This window comes from Salmo trutta, chromosome 37 (assembly GCF_901001165.1).
Source record: "Salmo trutta chromosome 37, fSalTru1.1, whole genome shotgun sequence".
In the NCBI taxonomy this organism is placed as follows: domain Eukaryota; kingdom Metazoa; phylum Chordata; class Actinopteri; order Salmoniformes; family Salmonidae; genus Salmo; species Salmo trutta.
This window is the reverse complement of record NC_042993.1, coordinates 7,488,612-7,503,827: the sequence shown is the minus strand read 5'-3', so window position 1 is coordinate 7,503,827 and position 15,216 is coordinate 7,488,612. Positions and strand designations below refer to the sequence as shown.

General features: G+C 45.5%; 1 pseudogene; it reads right to left on the bottom strand.

The window, feature by feature from the left end:
• The window catches only part of LOC115176447 (myosin-10-like), a 58,081-nt pseudogene that overhangs the window by 38,262 nt on the left and 4,603 nt on the right, over nucleotides 1–15,216 (bottom strand).

Below are 15,216 nucleotides of genomic sequence, written 5' to 3'. Positions count from 1 at the left end.
ATAGAGAACCCCAAGGGCTCACTATGGTCAGCGTGTGACAGTACCCCCCCCCCCCCAAAGGTCTGGACTCCGACCGCAAAACCTGAACCTGGATGGGGAGGGTTAGGGTGGGCAACTAGCGTCAAAGGTGGCTCCGGTGCGGGACGTAGCCCCCTCTCAGACCGCGGATCTGACCCTGAAGCCGGGCTAAACGCCATGCCCGGACTGGGCACCGGAGCAGAGGAAGGTCCGGCCATGGAGCAGGACTGGACGCCGTGCCTGGCCTGGATTGGGCACCGGCGCAGAGGAAGGCTCCGGCCATGGACTGGACACCGTGCCTGGACTGGGCACCGGCGCAGAGGAAGGCTCCAGCCACTGACCGTCACTGGAAGCTCCGGACCGTTGACCGTCGCTGGAAGCTCCGGACCGTCGCTGGAAGCTCTGGACTGTGAACCGTCGCTGGAAGCTCTGGACTGTGAACCGTCGCTGGAAGCTGTGGACTGTGAACCGTCGCTGGAGGTTCCGGGCTGTAGACCGTCGCTGGAGACTCCGGACTGTACACATGCACTGGTGGACGAGTGCGGGGAGCTGGCACAGGACGTACCGGGCTGGGGAGGCGCACTGGAGACCATACCCGGCCAAAACATGGAAAACGAAACATAGAAATAGAATACTAGCACGATCCCACCTAGAAACAGAAAACCCCAAGAACACCCAAAACAACCCCCTGTCACGCCCTGACAACTCCACTAAGGCAAATTACCTCTTACAATGGTCAGGACGTGACAGTACCCCCCCCCCCCCCTCCCCCCCAAAGGTGCAGACCCTGACTGCACCCCAAACCAAACCAACAAAACCAACCCCAAACACAACCCCCCCCCCCCTAAAAAAAAACACAAAGGGAGGGTAGGGTGGGTGACTAATGTCTATGGCGGCGGCTCTGGTTCCGGGCGTAGTACCCCCACCGCCCGCTGATCCCCCGCTTCTGTATGTCCGGAGGAACCAGACCATGGCTCATCGCCAGAGGCTTCGGAACGCCAACCGCCGCTGAAGGCCCTGGGCTGCAGACCTCCACTGACGGTTCCGGACTGGGAGGCGTCGCTGGAGGTTCCGGACTGGGAGGCGTCGCTGGAGGCCCCGGGCTGAGAGGCGTCGCTGGAGGCCCCGGGCTGAGAGGCGTCGCTGGAGGCCCCGGGCTGAGAGGCGTCGCTGGAGGCCCCGGGCTGAGAGGCGTCACTGGAGGCCCCGGGCTGAGGAGCGTCGCTGGAGGCTCCGGGCTGAGGAGCGTCGCTGGAAGCTCCGGGCAGCGGAGCGTCTCTGTAGGTTCCGGCCAGGGGACCTTCGCTGCACGCTCCGTGCCATGGATCATCGCTACTGGTTCTGCGCCATGGATCATCACTGGAGGCTTTGTGCCATGGATCATCACTGGAGGCTCCGGGTCATGGATTATCACTGGAGGCTTCGTGCCATGGATCATCCCTACAAGCTCCGGGCCATGGATCATCACTGGAGGCTCCGTGCCATGGATCATCCCTACAGGCTCCGGGCCATGGATCATCCCTACAGGCTCCGGGCCATGGATCATCACTGGAGGCTTCGTGCCATGGATTATCACTACAGGCTCCGGGCCATGGATCATCACTGGAGGCTTCGTGCCATGGATTATCACTGGAGGCTTCGGACCATTGATTATCACTGGAGGCTTCCTACGGGGAGCTGGAACCGGTCTCACCGGACTGGGGAGACGCACTGAGGACCGAGTGCTCAAAGCAGGCACCGGCCTTACTGGGCTATTGAGGCGAACTGGAGGGTGAGTGTGGGAAGCAGGCACAGGACTTCCTGGATTCTGGAGGCGCACTGGAGGGAGACTGCGCGGAGCAGGCACAGGGTACACTGGGCCTTGGAGGCGCACTGGAGGTCTGGCGCTTAGGGCTGGCACAACCCGTCCTGGCTCGATGTTGATTATAGCCCGGCAAGGGCGGAGCGCTGGCACAGGACGAACTGGGCTGTGCTGGGGAATGCGGGGTACCATGCGTGGAGCAGGCGTAGGATATCCTGGGCCGAGGAGCCGCACTGGAGGCCAGATACGTTGAGCCGGCACACTTCTTCCTGGCTGCTGGCCAACTCTCGCACGGCAACGTTGAGGAGCTTGTACCGACCGCACCGGACTGTGAGTGCGTATGGGCGACATAGTGCGCATCACACCATACTGCATTGCTCGCCCCTCTGCACGCCCGCTCCGCAGTGCCCTTTCCGCCAGTACCTCTCTCCGGAATCTAGCGTCGAGCTCCGCGCTTGACTCCCTGACTGGCTCCGGTTTACTCCATGGCTCTCTCCGATACGCCCGGGAAGTTAGGTCAGGGCTCCCCCCTGACCTCGACAAACTCCTCAAATTTTTGGGGGCTGCCTCTCCGCCTTCCCTCCTGGAGGATACAGCGCCTCATAATATCGTCACTCCCTCTTGGCTTCTTCTAATTCCTCCTTCGGGCGACGATACTCCCCAGCCTGGCTTCAGGGTCCCTTCCCATCCAGGATTTCTTCCCACGTCCACGACTCCAGGTACCTTCTCTCATGCTGCTTGGTCCTTTTACGGTGGGTGGTTCTGTCATAGGGGTCGTTGAAGGGGACCAAGGCACGGCGTGTAAAGTGCTAATATTTTACTTTAATGAAACACTAAATCAAAACAACAAAAACGACCGTCAACAGTTCCGTCAGGTTACAAGAAACAAAACAGAAAACAACTACCCACAAATCACAAAGGAAAACAGGCTGCTTAAATATGGCTTCCAATCAGAGACAACGAAAGACACCTGCCTCTGATTGGAAACCATACCCGGCCAAAACATGGAAAACGAAACATAGAAATAGAATACTAGCACGATCCCACCTAGAAACAGAAAACTCCAAAAACACCCAAACCACCCAAAACAACCACCTGTCACGCCCTGACAACTCCACTAAGGCAAATGACCTCTTACAATGGTCAGGACGTGACACCTACAGTATGAATAGGACATATTAACCTACAGTATGAGTAAGGCCCATTAACCTACAGTATGAGTAGGACATATTAACCTACAGTATGAGTAGGACACATTAACCTACAGTATGAGTAGGACACATTAACCTACAGTATGAGTAGGACACATTAACCTACAGTATGAGTAGGACACATTAACCTACAGTATGAGTAGGACATATTAACCTACAGTATGAGTAGGACATATTAACCTACAGTATGAGTAGAACATTAACCTACAGTATGAGTAGGACCCATTAACCTACAGTATGAGTAGGACCCATTAACCTACAGTATGAGTAGGACACATTAACCTACAGTATGAGTAGGACACATTAACCTACAGTATGAGTAGGACACATTAACCTACAGTATGAGTAGGACACATTAACCTACAGTATGAGTAAACCTACAGTATAAGTAGGACACATTAACCTACAGTATGAGTAGGACACATGAACCTACAGTATGAGTAGGACACATTAACCTACAGTATGAGTAGGACATATTAACCTACAGTATGAGTAGGACATATTAACCTACAGTATGAGTAGGACCCATTAACCTACAGTATGAGTAGGACATATGAACCTACAGTATGAGTAGGACATATGAACCTACAGTATGAGTAGGACACATTAACCTACAGTATGAGTAGGACCCATTAACCTACAGTATGAGTAGGACACATTAACCTACAGTATGAGTAGGACACATTAACCTACAGTATGAGTAGGACACATTAACCTACAGTATGAATAAACCTACAGTATAAGTAGGACACATTAACCTACAGTATGAGTAGGACATATTAACCTACAGTATGAGTAGGACACATTAACCTACAGTATGAGTAGGACACATTAACCTACAGTATGAGTAGGACACATTAACCTACAGTATGAGTAGGACATATTAACCTACAGTATGAGTAGGACCCATTAACCTACAGTATGAGTAGGACACATTAACCTACAGTATGAGTAGGACACATTAACCTACAGTATGAGTAGGACACATTAACCTACAGTATGAGTAGGGCCCATTAACCTACAGTATGAGTAGGACACATTAACCTACAGTATGAGTAGGACACATTAACCTACAGTATGAGTAGGACACATTAACCTACAGTATGAGTAGGACACATTAACCTACAGTATGAGTAGGACACATTAACCTACAGTATGAGTAGGACACATTAACCTACAGTATGAGTAGGACACATTAACCTACATATGAGTAGGACACATTAACCTACAGTATGAGTAGGACACATTAACCTACAGTATGAGTAGGACACATTAACCTACAGTATGAGTAGGACACATTAACCTACAGTATGAGTAGGACACATTAACCTACAGTATGAGTAGGACACATTAACCTACAGTATGAGTAGGACACATTAACCTACAGTATGAGTAGGACACATTAACCTACAGTATGAGTAGGACATATTAACCTACAGTATGAGTAGGACACATTAACCTACAGTATGAGTAGGACATATTAACCTACAGTATGAGTAGGACACATTAACCTACAGTATGAAGTAGGACACATTAACCTACAGTATGAGTAGGACACATTAACCTACAGTATGAGTAGGACACATTAACCTACAGTATGAGTAGGACACATTAACCTACAGTATGAGTAGGACACATTAACCTACAGTATGAGTAGGACACATTAACCTACAGTATGAGTAGGACACATTAACCTACAGTATGAGTAGGACACATTAACCTACAGTATGAGTAGGACACATTAACCTACAGTATGAGTAGGGTCAGGTGGAATGTGTAAGGAGGATTTGTAATGAAAAAGAAAGATAGCTGTCAGGATAATCAATCAACCAGCTAGTGCTACAACACAGATTTATGAATGAAATATGCAGGCAACAGTGTAAAGGTACTGGTCACCCCTACCCATCCACCTCCTCTCACACCCTCCCCTGATAATCCACACATACAGTATGTGTGTGTGTGTGTGTGTGTGTGTGTGTGTGTGTGTGTGTGTGTGTGTGTGTGTGTGTGTGTGTGTGGTGGACTGAAATATGAGGGTCAGTATACTGCCTTGTCCACCAAAATCCCTCATTTTCTCTCCCTCTTTCTCTAAAGCAGATTAGATAAACATAAACAGCCTTCAAATTCCTCAACATAGATATACAATACAAAGTGTCATTCACTATGTCACATTCTAACTCTTTCTGACACATTCTTCATATCAAAGTACCGCAACACTTATCTTTCTTTCTTTCTCTCTTTCTTTCTCTCTTTCTCTCTTTCTTTCTTTCTCTCTTTCTTTCTCTCTTTCTCTCTTTCTTTCTTTCTTTCTTTCTTTCTTTCTTTCTTTCTATCCATTTCTCTTCCTCTTTCTATCTCTCTCATCCCTCCCTTCGTGGTTCATAGTCACGAAACAGTAGATGCAGCTCTCCTTTCTCCTCCGTCCTTCTCTCTCTTATATAAACGTCTGTGATGTAACACAACCCCTCCTCTTATATCAGTTACACTGATGTCACAGTTCTCTCTACAGAGTAACCCCCCCCCCCCCCCCCCACACACACACACACACACACACACACACACACACACAGTCTTGTACAACTAACCTCGTGGGGACACACAATTCAGTCCCATTCAAAATCCAATTTTCCATAATCCCTAACCCTAAACATAACCTTAACCCTAGCTCCTAACCCTTACCCATGAACTAACCCTAGCTCCTAACCCTTACCAATAAACTAACCCTAACCCATAAACTAAACCTAGCTCCTAACCCTTACCCATAAACTAACCCTAGCTCCTAACCCTTACCCATGAACTAACCCTAGCTCCTAACCCTTACCCATAAACTAACCCTAGCTCCTAACCCTTACCCATGAACTAACCCTAGCTCCTAACCCTAACCCATAAACTAACCCTAGCTCCTAACCCTTACCCATGAACTAACCCTAGCTCCCAACCCTTACCAATAAACTAACCCTAACCCATAAACTAAACCTAGCTCCTAACCCTTACCCATAAACTAACCCTAGCTCCTAACCCTTACCCATGAACTAACCCTAGCTCCTAACCCTTACCCATAAACTAACCCTAGCTCCTAACCCTTACCCATGAACTAACCCTAGCTCCTAACCCTTACCCATAAACTAACCCTAGCTCCTAACCCTAACCCATAAACTAACCCTAGCTCCTAACCCTAACCCACAAACTAACCCTAGCTCCTAACCCTTACCCATAAACTAACCCTAGCTCCTAACCCTTACCCATAAACTAACCCTAGCTCCTAACCCTAACCCATAAACTAACCCTAGCTCCTAACCCTAACCCATAAACTAACCCTAACCCATAAACTAACCCTAGCTCCTAACCCTTACCCATAAACTAACCCTAGCTCCTAACCCTTACCCATGAACTAACCCTAGCTCCTAACCCTTACCCATAAACTAACCCTAGCTCCTAACCCTTACCCATAAACTAACCCTAACCCATAAACTAACCTTAGCTCCTAACCCTTACCCATAAACTAACCCTAGTTCCTAACCCTAACCCATAAACTAACCCTAGCTCCTAACCCTTACCCATAAACTAACCCTAGCTCCCAACCCTTACCCATAAACTAACCCTAGCTCCTAACCCTTACCCATAAACTAACCCTAGCTCCTAACCCTAACCCATAAACTAACCCTAGCTCCTAACCCTAACCCATAAACTAACCCTAGCTCCTAACCCTTACCCATAAACTAACCCTAGCTCCTAACCCTAACCCATAAACTAACCTTAGCTCCTAACCCTTACCCATAAACTAACCCTAGCTCCTAACCCTTACCCATGAACTAACCCTAGCTCCTAACCCTTACCCATAAACTAACCCTAGCTCCTAACCCTTACCCATAAACTAACCCTAACCCATAAACTAACCCTAGCTCCTAACCCTTACCCATAAACTAACCCTAGTTCCTAACCCTAACCCATAAACTAACCCTAGCTCCTAACCCTTACCCATAAACTAACCCTAGCTCCCAACCCTTACCCATAAACTAACCCTAGCTCCTAACCCTTACCCATAAACTAACCCTAGTTCCTAACCCTTACCCATAAACTAACCCTAACCCATAAACTAACCCTAGTTCCTAACCCTTACCCATAAACTAACCCTAGCTCCTAACCCTTACCCATAAACTAACCCTAGCTCCTAACCATAACCCATAAACTAACCCTAGCTCCTAACCCTTACCCATGAACTAACCCTAGCTCCTAACCCTTACCAATAAACTAACCCTAACCCATAAACTAACCCTAGCTCCTAACCCTTACCCATAAACTATCCCTAGCTCCTAACCCTTACCAATAAACTAACCCTAACCCATAAACTAAACCTAGCTCCTAACCCTTACCCATGAACTAACCCTAGCTCCTAACCCTTACCCATGAACTAACCCTAGCTCCTAACCCTTACCCATAAACTAACCCTAGCTCCTAACCCTTACCCATGAACTAACCCTAGCTCCTAACCCTTACCCATAAACTAACCCTAGCTCCTAACCCTAACCCATAAACTAACCCTAGCTCCTAACCCTAACCCACAAACTAACCCTAGCTCCTAACCCTTACCCATAAACTAACCCTAGCTCCTAACTCTTACCCATAAACTAACCCTAGCTCCTAACCCTAACCCATAAACTAACCCTAGCTCCTAACCCTAACCCATAAACTAACCCTAGCTCCTAACCCTTACCCATAAACTAACCCTAGCTCCTAACCCTAACCCATAAACTAACCTTAGCTCCTAACCCTTACCCATAAACTAACCCTAGTTCCTAACCCTAACCCATAAACTAACCCTAGCTCCTAACCCTTACCCATAAACTAACCCTAGCTCCCAACCCTTACCCATAAACTAACCCTAGCTCCTAACCCTTACCCATAAACTAACCCTAGTTCCTAACCCTTACCCATAAACTAACCCTAACCCATAAACTAACCCTAGTTCCTAACCCTTACCCATAAACTAACCCTAGCTCCTAACCCTTACCCATAAACTAACCCTAGCTCCTAACCATAACCCATAAACTAACCCTAGCTCCTAACCCTTACCCATGAACTAACCCTAGCTCCTAACCCTTACCAATAAACTAACCCTAACCCATAAACTAACCCTAGCTCCTAACCCTTACCCATGAACTAACCCTAGCTCCTAACCCTTACCAATAAACTAACCCTAACCCATAAACTAAACCTAGCTCCTAACCCTTACCCATAAACTAACCCTAGCTCCTAACCCTTACCCATAAACTAACCCTAGCTCCTAACCCTTACCCATGAACTAACCCTAGCTCCTAACCCTTACCCATAAACTAACCCTAGCTCCTAACCCTAACCCATAAACTAACCCTAGCTCCTAACCCTAACCCACAAACTAACCCTAGCTCCTAACCCTTACCCATAAACTAACCCTAGCTCCTAACCCTTACCCATAACTAACCCTAGCTCCTAACCCTAACCCATAAACTAACCCTAGCTCCTAACCCTAACCCATAAACTAACCCTAGCTCCTAACCCTTACCCATAAACTAACCCTAGCTCCTAACCCTAACCCATAAACTAACCTTAGCTCCTAACCCTTACCCATAAACTAACCCTAGCTCCTAACCCTTACCCATGAACTAACCCTAGCTCCTAACCCTTACCCATAAACTAACCCTAGCTCCTAACCCTTACCCATAAACTAACCCTAACCCATAAACTAACCCTAGCTCCTAACCCTTACCCATAAACTAACCCTAGTTCCTAACCCTAACCCATAAACTAACCCTAGCTCCTAACCCTTACCCATAAACTAACCCTAGCTCCCAACCCTAACCCATAAACTAACCCTAGCTCCTAACCCTTACCCATAAACTAACCCTAGTTCCTAACCCTTACCCATAAACTAACCCTAACCCATAAACTAACCCTAGTTCCTAACCCTTACCCATAAACTAACCCTAGCTCCTAACACTAAACCTAATTCTAACCCTAACACTATTTCTAACCTTAACCCTGAACCCCCTAGAAATAGCATTTGACCTTGTAGGGACTAACAAAATGTCCCCAGTTGGTCAAATGTTCATTTGTTTACTATTCTTGTGGGGACTTTTGTTTTCAGACACACACACACACACACACACACACACACACACACACACACACACGGTGTGACGTGTTTATCTTGTGCTTATACAGTTGAAGTCGGAAGTTGACATACACCTTAGCCAAATACATTTAAACACCGTTTTTCACAATTCCTGACATTTAATCCTAGTAAAAATGTCCCTGTCTTCAGTCAGTTAGGATCAGCACTTTATTTTATGAATGTGAAATGTCACAATAATAGTAGAGAGACACATTTATTTCAGCTTTTATTTCTTTCATCACATTCCCAGTTGGTCAGAAGTTTACATACACTCAATTAGTATTTGGTAGCATTGCCTTTAAAGTGTTTAACTTGGGTCACAAGCTTCCCACAATAAGTTGGGTGAATTTTTGTCCATTCCTCCTGACAGAGCTGGTGTAACTGAGTCAGGTTTGTAGACCTCCTTGCTCACACACACTTTTTCAGTAATCCCAACAAATTTTCTATAGGATTGAGGTCAGGGCTTTGTGATGGCCACTCCAATTCCTTGACTTTGTTGTCCTTAAGCCATTTTGCCACAACTTTGGAAGTTTGTTTGGGGTCATTGTCCATTTGGAAGACCCATTTGCGACCAAGCTTTAACTTTCTGACTGATGTCTTGAGATGTTGCTTCAATATATCCACATAATTTTCATCCCTCATGATGCCATCTATTTTGTGAACTGCACCTGCAGCATTGCACCCCCACAACATGATGCTGCTACCCCCGTGCTCCACGGTTGGGATGGTGTTCTTTCGCTTGCAAGCGTCCTCCTTTTTCCTCCAAACATAAGGATGGTCATTATGGCCAAACAGTTCTATTTTTGTTTCATCAGAACAGAGGACATTTCTCCAAAAAGTACGATCTTTGTCCCCATGTGCAGTTGCAAACCGTAGTCTGGCTTTTTAATGGCGGTTTTGGAGCAGTGGCTTCTTCCCTGAGCGGCTTTTCAGGTTATGTCAATATAGGACTGGGTTTACTGTGGATATAAATACTGTTGTACCTGTTTCCTCCAGCATCTTCACAAGGTCCTTTGCTGTAGTTCTGGGATTGATTTGCACTTTTTGCACCAAAGTACGTTCATCTCTAGGAGACAGAAAACATCTCCTTCCTGAGCGGTATGACGACTGCGTGGTCCCATGGTGTTTTTACTTGCATAGTATTGTTTGTACAGATGAACGTGGTACCTTCAGGCGTTTGGAAATTGCTCCCAAGGATGAACCAGACTTGTGGAGGTCTACAATGTTTTTTCTGAGGTCTTAGCTGATTTATTTTGATTTTCCCACGATGTCAAGCAAAGAGGCACTGAGTGTGAAGGTAGGCCTTGAAATACATCCCCAGGTACACATCCAATTAACTCAAATGATGTCAATTAGCCTATCAGAAGCTTCTAAAGCAATGACATAATTTTCTGGAATTTTCCAAGCTGTTTAAAGGCACAGTCAACTTAGTGTATGTAAACTTCTGACCCACTGGAATTGTGATACAGTGAATTAATTATAAGTGAAATAATCTGTCTGTAAACAATTGTTGGAAAAAATACTTGTGTCATACACAAAGTAGATGTCCTAACCAACTTGCCAAAACTATAGTTTGTTAACAAGAAATGTGTGGAGTGGTTGACAAACGAGTTTTAATGACACCAACCTAAGTGGATGTAAACTTCCGACTTCAACTGTCTATACTCTACATACACACATCAGTTTTGACTTTCACTTCTCCCTTGTGTGCTGTGCAAGTTTGAGTTTATGTATTATTGTGTCCTGTGTGTGTGTGTGTGTGTGTGTGTGTGTGTGTGTGTGTGTGTGTGTGTGTGTGTGTGTGTGTGTGTGTGTGTGTGTGTGTGTGTGTGTAATGTACACTGACGTATATCAAGCCAGAGTAGTATCTCTCTCTGAGGTTGTGTAGGACGGAGGCCTCGTTGAGACAGGTGAGGTCAGCCATGTCCTCCACCTTACTGAACCTTGGAGGATTCATCCTCTGGACCTCCTCTCTGGACAGGGTCAGCTTCCTCTGGCTGTCTGTTAGCTCCACCTCCACCTCATCCCCACGCTCCTCACGGATACTGGCAGACTGGAGGGTTGGGGTGGGGGGAGTGAGAGAGAGAGCGGGGAGAAGGGGGAGGAGATAGAGAGAGGGTAGGGGGAGAGATAGAGGCGGGGGGAGAGAGAGAGGCAGGGAAAAGAGAGTTAGAGACAGAGGGTAGGGGAAGGGACAGAGAGGTTAGTTAGATACTGATCCAGGAAACATCCACTAACAGCACAAGACATGACAAGCCATAACACATGGTACAAACGCATAATAATAACACATGATAATAACACATGATAATAACACATGGTACAAACACATAATAATAACACATGATAATAACACATGGTACAAACGCATAATAATAACACATGATAATAACACATGGTAATAACGCACGGTAATAACACATGATAATAACACATGACAATAACACATGACAATAACACATGGTAATAACACATGGTATTAACACATGATGTTAACACATGATAATAACACATGGTAATAACGCATGGTAATAACGCATGGTAATAACGCATGGTAATAACGCATGGTAATAACGCATGGTAATAACACATGGTAATAACGCATAATAATAACACATGGTAATAACACATGATAATAACACATGATAATAACACATGGTAATAATGCATGATAATAACGCATGATAATAACGCATGATAATAACACATGGTAATAATGCATGAAAATTCAAAATTCAAAAGGCACTCGCAGATCTGAGAAATCTTTTTGCTGGTGCATGGCAACAGTTGAACAAGATGAAGGACAAAGGAAACCGCACACTGCTCTTGATAATATCACTGATCTTTAATAAGCTTTACGTATTGGCCTCACGGCCTTCGTCAGAGCTTTACGTATCGGCCTCACGGCCTTCGTCAGAGCTTTACGTATCGGCCTCACGGCCTTCGTCAGGGCTTTACGTATCGGCCTCGCGGCCTTCGTCAGAGCTTTACCTATCGGCCTCACGGCCTTCGTCAGAGCTTTACCTATCGGCCTCACGGCCTTCGTCAGGGCTTTACGTATCGGCCTCACGGCCTTCGTCAGAGCTTTACGTATCGGCCTCACGGCCTTCGTCAGAGCTTTACCTATCGGCCTCACGGGCTTCGTCAGAGCTTTACGTATCGGCCCCTTGGCCTTCGTCAGAGCTTTACGTATCGGCCTCACGGCCTTCGTCAGAGCTTTACCTATCGGCCTCACGGCCTTCGTCAGAGCTTTACGTATCGGCCTCGCGGCCTTCGTCAGAGCTTTACCTATCGGCCTCGCGGCCTTCGTCAGAGCTTTACGTATCGGCCTCGCGGCCTTCGTCAGAGCTTTACGTATCGGCCTCGCGGCCTTCGTCAGAGCTTTACGTATCGGCCTCACGGCCTTCGTCAGAGCTTTACTTATCGGGCTCACGGCCTTCGTCAGAGCTTTTGTAAATTTCTTAAAATTAGAACCCTTATGTAGACCTAGCCACACCCACATCCGTTCCACACATCGAAAGGGGTTGGAGGTGAAGGAAAAACAAATAAGTTCTACCAAATATAACAATATGCATTTCATAAATATTCAAATAAAGTGTGTAAATAAGACATATTAAACACGTCTGTAAAACCACAATGAGGACATAGCAAGTTTTCATTAATCATTGGGTACATCGTACGAAAAACATCAGAGTAATCTTAAATAGGGGCATAATTCATGTTCAAATTCACAACATAACATACATAGGCATTTCATCATTAAGACCTTTAGGAAATAATGTCTGGAGGGTGAAAATCCCAAAACATTATCTTTTACTCAGAACATTATTAATATCACCTCCCCTGTCTGATACCTTAACTTTCTCTATGCCACAAAATCTAAAGGTAGAAATAATGCATGAAAATAACACATGGTAGAAACGCACGGTAATAACGCACGGTAATAACGCACGGTAATAACGCACGGTAATAATAACGCACGGTAATAATAACGCACGGTAATACCGCACGGTATTAGCGCACGGTAATAACGCACGGTAATAACGCACGGTAATAGCGCACGGTAATAGCGCACGGTAATAGCGCACGGTAATAGCACACGGTAATAGCACACGGTAATAGCACACGGTAATAACACACGGTAATAACACACGGTAATAACACACGGTAATAACACACAGTAATAACACACAGTAATAACACACGGTGATAACACATGGTGATAACGCATGGTAACAACGCATGGTAACAACGCATGGTAACAACGCATGGTAACAACGCATGGTAACAACGCATGGTAACAACGCATGGTAATAACGCATGGTAATAACGCATAGTAATAACGCATAGTAATAACACATAGTAATAACACATAGTAATAACACATAGTAATAACACATAGTAATAACACATAGTAATAACACATAGTAATAACACATAGTAATAACACATAGTAATAACACATAGTAATAACACATAGTAATAACACATAGTAATAACACATAGTAATAACACATGGTAATAACACATAGTAACAACGCATGGTAATAACGCATGGTAATAACACATAGTAATAACACATAGTAATAACACATGGTAACAACACATAGTAATAACGCATAGTAATAACACATAGTAATAACACATAGTAATAACACATAGTAATAACACATGGTAATAACACATGGTAATAACGCATAGTAACAACGCATGGTAATAACGCATGGTAATAACACATAGTAATAACGCATAGTAATAACACATAGTAATAACACATGGTAATAACACATGGTAATAACACATGGTAATAACACATGGTAATAACACATAGTAACAACGCATGGTAATAACGCATGGTAATAACACATAGTAATAACACATAGTAATAACACATGGTAATAACACATGGTGGTGTGAAATATAGGGCTTCATCACATGACAAGAGGAGGTGGGATTGATTTCCAGTATGAAGCAATAAGCATCACTGGTGTCCACATACACACACATGACATAAAACAGTGCATACATTGATAGTGGTTGAGATGGCTAGACTGAGGAGGGGCGAACAGAAATAGACACAGAGAGAGAGGAGTTAATAACCCTTGTCATAGTACAGCTCTTATGACCGGGGGGACGACAGGAAGTGGTGAACTCTGAATTGGTCAGGTCACAAGATTCTACCCTGCTCTGCTCTGCTCTGTTCTGCTCTGCTCTGCTCTGCTCTGCTCTGCTCTGCTCTGCTATTCTATTCTCTGCTCTGCTCTGCTCTGCTCTGCTCTGCTCTGTTCTGCTATTCTATTCTCTGCTCTGTTCTGCTCTGTTCTGCTCTGTTCTGTTCTGTTCTGCTATTCTATTCTCTGCTCTGTTCTGCTCTGTTCTGTTCTGCTATTCTCTGCTCTGCTCTGCTCTGTTCTGTTCTGCTCTGTTCTGCTCTGCTCTGCTCTGTTCTGTTCTGCTCTGCTCTGTTCTGTTCTGCTCTGCTATTCTATTCTCTGTTCTGCTCTGTTCTGCTCTGCTCTGTTCTGCTCTGCTCTGTTCTGCTCTGCTCTGTTCTGCTCTGCTCTGTTCTGCTGTGTTCTGTTCTGTTCTGCTCTGTTCTGCTCTGTTGTGCTCTGTTCTGCTCTGTTCTGTTCTGCTATTCTATTCTCTGTTCTGCTCTGCTCTGCTCTGCTCTGTTCTGTTCTGCTCTGTTCTGTTCACCATTTACTTCTGCCTGGCACACACACCCGCATTCTCAGAATACGACTAACCACACACTTAAAATATGAATGTAGAATGACGACAGTGTGTGTGACTATGTGTGTGACTGTGTGTGTGTGTGTTACTGCGGCCTCTTTAACATTAGGAGGCTGAAGGAGTGTATTGTTCTATTCATAGAGCTGCATATCAGAACAGCAGAGAAACAGAGAGAGATACCCTGTATAGACATACTATAGAGTAGAGAGCCCATTGGAACCCTGTCACATTGTGGAACACAAAGAGCCTTGGAACACAGTGCGCACTGGGACACAGCAGAACAGATGTAAGGAGAGAGT